An 8538-nucleotide genomic window follows, 5' to 3' on the forward strand; every position below is an offset into this window, starting at 1 on the left:
GAAAAGGCACTATGCACTACAGTTAGAAAATGGTTTTACCTTAAATATTTACTGAACTATCTCCTGATTTCCACACTGAGAATCGCGGCTCGATAATGTTTTCACTGCACAGATGTCCAGTTTTAGCTTGAACAACTCGAGACAGCTCCTCATGGACTAACAGTGATGGTCTTTCTCAGATAGCGGTAAGGTCTGTCTCTCTATAATTTCAGCCAGTAAATCTTGCCTCCTGGGAGTGCACAGAACTAAACTCATCCTTCTTCCATATGACAGCCTTTCAAGTATTTGAAGATAGCTTTCATGTTGTCCTAATTCTGTGCTTCTCCAGATGAAACTTTCCTTCATTTATCAAACTTGCATCTTGGAATTAATTTTAACTTTCGTTCACATCCTCGCTACTGATATGGTTGAATCTCTATCTACCATCTTACTATTTATTTCAACTTCAATTACAAAGGTGTCTGATCTTTCTCACAATCTCATGGTTTCCTTTGTCCAATTCTAATCTTTCTCCCTACTATATATCATAGGTATTAGCACTAAAGAAACCAAATATTACAAAAATGGAATAAAATTGGGAGAATTTAACAAAATTATTGAGGAAAGACCACAGAAAACACAAAATAAACATATTAAGAATACTGAAAGACAGTACCACCACTACACATTTTTATGAAGATTAAAAATTAACAAAATACATAGTTTTCAAATAAAATAAAACTATCAGCCTTGAGGTTAGAATTAAAACCCTTAAATTAATCTTTATTAGATCCATTCATCTTATAACTTAAACCATTTTAACAGAGATAACTCCAGACTTAAATTGCTGTACTGATGGATCCCTTCACGCATTTAAGAAAAGAAAAATACCATTTCACAAACTATTTCAGAGAAAATAGAAAGAAAAAAATCAAACTCATCAATCAATTTACCAAGTAGATTGATTATTGTAGTTTTCCATATTCTTCCTTTGTCCACGCCACTGTTAGCTTCAAACCTCCTACACAGACTCTGGATTTGGCATGTCACTTGCTTTGGCCTATAGACAGTATAAAAAGTGCAGCGAGAAGAGCCATGAGAAAAATGACTTCTGTGTTTCCATACATTTTCCTGCAACCCAAGTACTGCCGTGAGTCCACATCTGAACTAAGGCTCAGAGAGTCAAGCCTGTGATGCAGAGTTGAGTTGTCTTACCTGACGACTTTTCAGCCAACCTGAGCTGAAAAGAAGTGAACGCCTCATTCCAACTAAGATCTCATCCCAGCCAATTAATAACCTCAAGTAAATAAATAATGTATTAGATGGAATCAAGTTGATTCTGATTCATACAGATCCGATGTCCCAACAGAAGGCATGACCTGGTCCTGCACCCGCCTTCCTGCGTTTGCCTTATTGTTGCAGCCCCAGTGTTCACCTGACGGGCGGTCTTCCCTTCCCTCCCCCTCCCACTGGTCCTTGACTTTACCGAGCTAGTCCCACATGGTAAACTTCCCGGAATTCTTGCTAGGAAGTCTCAGCATCCTAATTTCTAGGGCCACCTTCCAAAACAGATTTAGTTTTGGCTGTTGTTCTTTTGACACTTCATTCAGTATTATTAATACAATTCAAAGACCGCATTCACACACCTGTGAAGCAATGGATATACCATGGTTCGGCTCACGCATACCCCTTCATCAAAGTGACCTCAGCTTTTTAACATTTTAAAGAGCGCTTTTCCAATAGTCATTTGATTTATTCACTGCTGCTTCCAGGGATGTTGATAATGGATCCAAGTACAATGGAATCCTTGACAAACTCTAACTTTCTCCCTACATATCATGAAACTGTTTATTGGTCCAGTGTGAGAATTTTTGTTTCCTTTGTACTGAAATATAATCCATTCTGAAAACACACAATGAAATATGTTTAGAACGATGAGTCCTTGATTTCCCTCAGAAGGGTTTCACTCTTTTTCAGTAAGCGAGGGCGTCATCTGCGTGCCACCGACTGTTGATGAGTCCTCCTGCAGTCCTGATGCTGGTCCTTCCTCAGATGCTCAGCAGGGAGAGGGCGTAAGTATGGGGGAAGGATTCCCCCGTGATTTTCACCTGCTCTATATTGTTTAAATCTTGTCTGTTTTCAAACCATACATTACCCCCTTGTCTGAGGTAACAACAGCTTCTTTTTCCACACACTGAATCTGCCTGAACATATTTTGGAATTACTTAACAATATTATCTATAATTGATTTTGAGCCACCAAATCAAATGCTCTGAAGTGTCAAAGTCAAGTCAATGCCTTTACACTGTTCATCAGGCAACTTTCAGCCAATAGCCACCGAATATCAGCCCTGACATCCCTGTGGCATGTCCTCTTCTGACTCTGACTGGATTTCAGGTGATTCCTTGCCTTGCCATGGTTTTTCAATCAGTTTTATCAACTAAGGGTAGCAGTCATCAGTTCTGAAACACAAGTGAGTTTCAGCCTTTAGGAGGTAAGTAGCCTAGTTCTTGTCACAGTCTTTAAATGCAAGGAAATATATCGAAGCCCATGCTGTGGCCCCCATGAACATGTTTTTGTTTTCTTCATCTTTAACCGAAACTTGCATGTGAGCAATTTATTGCTATTCCATAAACAGCTTTGGTTTAATTAATTATATAAAGTTCTCCATTGTTTGGTTCCACATATGCATCCGACTTGACTCCAGTGTATTCATCCTGGAAGGACTATACATTTAGCCACAGATTTTAATGTGTCCAAAGAATAAGTTTTTGGTCTTTTAATATTCTATCATACAGTCTCAAATGAGTTTTTATGTCTTTACCATATATTCCAACTACTGAACTTTTTGGTATTGTTTTGTTTTTAACTCTGCTTTTCCAATCACCAGTAATTGTCAAGGCATCTAGATTGCATGTTTAATCAATTTTAGGTTTCAAAAATAGTGAAAAATATATATCAAATTATCTTTAGAACTAGGGGGAAGTATATAAATTTGAAAACTAGTTATGTTAACTGGTCTTTATTACAGACATATGGATATTATCCTGCCACTGACCGTGTTGTATTTTAGGGTAAACCTAGAAATGTTCTCGTTGATGATGAAATTGATCATCACTCTTTAATGTGTTATCTGGTTCATAGTAGACCATAAAAAGGTACTATTCATAATGGGCAATGACAATCTATCTTGACTCCTTATAAGGAAAATATGGCAGTAGTATAATCTCCTGTCACCTTGTGCCAACCTCTGACCAATATAGCTTATGAAAATTATATTATTTAGAATTCAGGAAAAATAGTACAATGTGTGTGCAAGTGTTTTTAATTCCTTTGAATGACATTTTATTACTAGGTAATAAAAAGCAACTATTTCCAGCTAGAATTATGCTCTTTCTGTGTGCTTAAAGTGATTATTATGTTTCTATTTGCTGTCACACGTTAAAAGTAAGATTATAAAATTTCATCAAATTGATTATTAGTCACAAAATTGAGGCCAATGTTAGGACTTCTATTTACGTCATTTGTTGACTCATTGATTGTAAATTTTCCTTTGCTTTCAAAATTGATTTTTTATGTTCTCCAGATTACTATATCTTTAGAAAAAAATATCACCTGATATAAACAGAACATTTAACTAACTGGTATGCTCCTAATAATTTTCTAATGTGCCTACAAACTACTTTTATATGCAAAGGGACTAAAAATGAAACATTGAATTTCAGAATAGAATTTTTTTTCATTTTAACGTGATCTCTAAGCCTCCAACTTGGCACTTTTCTACATTTTAATTACATGTATACGTGCATATACACACATACATATTGGCACAAGCTCCAATATTTTATGGAAGTATACCATGAACTATAGAGAGTATCATAGTCATATTGTATCCTAATTAATTTAAATCATTTTATTGATGGCTCTTACAGCTCTTATAACAATCCGTGCATCAGTTGCAACAAGCACATTTGTACATATGTTGCCATCAATATTTTCTGGACATTTATTTTCTATTGAGCCCTGGTCTCAGCTCCTGCTCCCCATTCCCACCCTGACCCTCATGGCTTCTTGATAAATTAAAAGTAATTATTGTTTTCATATATGTCACCGACCACTGTCACTCTTCCCCCACAGTTTCTGTTGTTTACCCCCTGGGAGGGGCAGGTTATATGTTGATAAATTGTGATCAGCTCCCCCTTCCTCTTCTCCCTACCTTCCCCTACCATCCTGGTAAAACTACTCCCATTCCTGTTCCTTGATTCCATATGTCCTGAGTTCATCTGTATTATCTTTACCTGTGCACATGCTCCAGTGTACCCCTCAGGGAAAAGCAGTACTGGGGTCATGGAGTGGGGGTTAAGGAGGCCTTGAGGAACCAGAGGAGTATAGGGTGTTTCATAGGTGCTTCACTGCACCCTGACTGACTCACCCCTTTCCTGTGACTCCTCTGTGAAGGGATGTCCCATTGTCTGCAGAGGTGCTTTGGGTCTCTGTTCCTAACCCCTGTTGTTCTTAACAATATGGTTTTTGCTTGTTTGTTTTGGGTCTTCTGATGCCTATTACCAGCTCCTGGAAGTGCCTCACTGTCTCACAGGCTCGTGGGCTTCTTCCAAGTGGGCTTGTTGCTTCTCTGCTAGATGGCTGCTTGTTTAACTTCAAGACTTTAAGACCCCAGATGCTATGTCTTTTGATAGCCAGGCACCATCAGCTTTCTTCACCACATTTGCTTTTGTCCTCATGTTGTCTTCAGCGTTTTTTTCCGGGATGGTGAGCATCACAGAATACCAGGTTATTAGGACAAAGACTTCTTTCATTGAAGGAAGTCACGAGCACAGGCCTAACGCCCGTCCGTAACCTCAGTGAATTGCCATCTAAATACATGAACATGGGCCAATACCTCTATTTTTATGAATATTTTTACATATGTACCCACCTGTACGTGTACCTCCATTCATATCTTTGCATCCTAGGTCATTCCTGTTTTCCTTGACCTTCCTCCTGCCCCACCATCATGCTTTCCCTACTCCCACCTCTTAGTATTTCCTTTCAGCTAGATTGCTGTTGCTCCCACACCCCCAGGATCTCTGTGCCCCCATTGTTGCCAATTTTAATTCCCTCGTTGCTGTGGATGCGTATACCTATAGGTGTGCACCTCCGCGTGTGCAAGTGTGAACTGTGGAATTTGGATGGTGCATAAAATACAGGGGAAAACAATTATTTAAAACAGAGAATGGCTCTTTTTAATCAGCTGTGCCACAGTAACTTTAATGAGAAAAAAAAACAGTTTCTATCAATTCTTCCAGATAAATGTGTTCTTTATAAAGGTGCTCCTTATAAAGTTTACAAAAGTATTCAAATTAAAATGTTTTTCCATGATGTTTCCAGTTTGCCTTCTAATGATAGAATTTACTCCTCTTTTACTTTTTAGAAAATTATATCACATCGTTTTTTGTATTATAATATTTTCAGGTATTTCATTTTTGCATAGAATGTGCTCATATTGAGGTGTTCACACATGAGAATAAGTAAAAAATCATCACTCTAGTTCAAGTTCACAAAGGCACAGGCTAATTCCAAGCAAAGCGGGGCTAAACATGTATCTGCACTCGTGGAGAGTGAAGACAAGTTCTCTCAGTAATATGCTTCCTTCTTGTTACGCTTCCTTCAGCACGAGAGTATTTTTCTGTTTGTGTCAGGACAAAAAGAACAATTTTAACATCAGAGCAAATATTAAAAATTTAACAGTAGCCCAGTGGGCATTTATCTAAATCACTAAATGTTTTGAAATAAGTACCCAGGAGTGTTGCCTTAGGGAAAACAATAGGCTCTGCATGGGTCAAATATATTAAGGAAAGTCAGGAAAAACTAAAATATTCTCCAAGATTGCTTTCTCTTTGAGGCTTTTCTAAGTTTTGTCGAGTCATTGCTATTGAGTTTGTGTTGTTGGTGGTGGTTTCTTTGTTTGCTTTGTATGATTTTGACTAACTGTGTTTTGTCCGATTTTCTGTATATGAAGTCCGGACTAGGTGCACCCATGCGGGCAGGCAGGGGCCTGGCAAGGGAGGACTGGTGGGCAGCCTGTGGACTGGGGAGCTAACAATAATGAATATGAGAAGAACAGGTTCTGAAAGTCATCGTGGTGTTGATTGCCCAGAACTTTCTAATATAATTGAACAATTAAAGTGCATGATACATGCCAGCCCAGTCCAGATCAAGTCCTTACGTCCAATATCAGTCTATAAAGTGTCCTTCAGACCCACAAAATGCGTGCAATGACACTGAGCACAGAAGATCACAGGCCAGTGGGTCGCAAGTCTTTGGATCCAGCATCATTGGAAACATCTCAGCGCTGGCAGGGGTCTCTCTGTGGTTTCTCTGGCTTTGGAGGTCTGGTTGCATCCATGTGGCTTGTCTTCTGCAATGTCTCTCAGGGAGTAGCAGAGAGAGAGAGGTGTCTTCTGCCTCCAAAGAGGAAGTGCCAGATTTCCCAGAATTCTTAGGAGAAGGCCATGCCCACAGAAGTCTCGTTGGCCATTTCCAGATTGACAGCCTAGACCCACCCCTAAACTCTGAATCCTTAAATTGACACCAGATTAGGTGACTACCACAATATGTGAAGTATCCTTCAATAAAACTTAGAACTATTTGGAGGTGGGGGAGAAAGGGAAAACCATTAACCACAACGAGTAAAAAACAAACAAACAAACAAACAACAACAACCAAAAAAACTGGCAGAAATCCAGAACCTGGTGGAAAATACTGTAAAATTCTCTCCACTGTGCCAGCTCCAGAAGTGGAGCTCTCTCTTTGCTTGGCATCTTCAATTTTAAGTGAGCCTTGTGGTCTTAGTAAGCTCTCAGCTCCTTGGGGCCCATAGGCATTGCATGAAAATGAGCTAGCTCAAAGAGCTGAAGTTGACATCTGTCATTTAAGCAAGATAACACCTAATAAAAAGTATTTCAGGGAATGAATCATACCTGGGGGCAAGTCTTGGATTCACAAAAATTATCCAGAGATCATGGTCCAGTCTAAGCAGTGAATTATGGAGGGACCGTGGTCCATCTAAAATCAAGGCAGAAAGGGCAGCTGAGAGGTGGTTGTGGTGGTTGTTCTTTGGAATCCTAAGCACGTTTCATAGATTTTCTTGAAAGACACAGAATTGCTTACGGTGGGTTCATGGAAATGACTTTAAAGAAAATAGAAACGTAATCGGTGAGTAAAACGCCAAGGATGTGGCATTAATCGGTCTGGTTGTTTGTTTTATTTTTTTTTGTCCAACGTGAAAATATACCTGCCCTTTCTTTGGAGCGGTGCTTTGAGAATTTCATCATAGATCCTCCAGTTATGATCCTGTCCCCTTCAGGATGTTTTCCTGTTCCCCAAGCTCAAAGAATGTTAAAAATAATAATAATAACAATAACATTGTTTGAGGCCTTTGAAGATGCTAAAACTGTCACTTTGACGTGATGTAAATGGAAGGGCTAGAAAGTTGGAAATATGACCTTCACAAATAGAAAGGCTTAGATGGAAGGTCAATCTAGAAAACAAGCTCTATAATTGGATTTTTTAAAAATAAAGACTCCTATACCATTTTATCAGTGCATTTTTATTTATTCTTTTTTTAAATCATTTTATTGGGGGCTCATACAATTCTTATCATAATCCATACAAACATCCATTATGTCAAGAACATATGTACATTTGTTGCCATCACCATTCTCAAAACATTTGCCTTCTACTTGAGCCCTTAATATCTGCTGCTCATTATCCCCCTCCCTTCCCATTCTCCCCTACCTCATGAACCCTTCATCATTCATAAATTATAATTTTGTCATATATTACACTGTCTGATGTCTCCCCCTGCCTTCTTCTCTGCTGTCCCTCCACCAGGGAGGAGGCTATATATAGATTCTTGTAATCAGTTCCCCCTTTCTACCCTCCATTCTCTCCACTCTCTAGGTATTGCCACTCTCACCACTGGTCCTAGAGGAGTCATCTTTCCTGGATTCCCTGTGTTTCTAGTTGCTATCTGTACTAGTGTACATCCTCTGGTCTAGCCAGATTTGCATTGTAGAATTTGGATCATGATACTGGGGGCGGGGGGAGTATTTAAGAACTAGAGGAAAGTTATATGTTTCATCTTTGCTACATGGCACCCTGATTGGTTCACCTCCTCCCCACAACCTTTCAGTAAGTGGTGTCTGGTTGGCTAGCATTGGGCTTTGAGTCTCCACTCTGTACTCACCCACATTTTCAATGATATGATTTTTTGTTCTTTGATACTTGATACCTGATCACTTCAACAGTTCATGGTCACAAAGACTGGTGTGTTTCTTCCAAGTGGGCTTTCTTGCTTCTGAGCTCGATGGCCACTTGTTTATCTTCGAGCATTTAAGACCCCAGACACTATATCTCTTAAAAGCTGGGCACCATCAGCTTTCTTCACCACATTTGCTTATGTACATGTTTGTTTTCATTGATCGTATCAGGGAGGTGGGCACCCACTGATATGGTTTTTAACTTTTTATGTCTGATAACTGATCCCATCTGCACCTT

This window comes from Tenrec ecaudatus, chromosome 5 (assembly GCF_050624435.1).
Source record: "Tenrec ecaudatus isolate mTenEca1 chromosome 5, mTenEca1.hap1, whole genome shotgun sequence".
Lineage (NCBI taxonomy): Eukaryota > Metazoa > Chordata > Mammalia > Afrosoricida > Tenrecidae > Tenrec > Tenrec ecaudatus.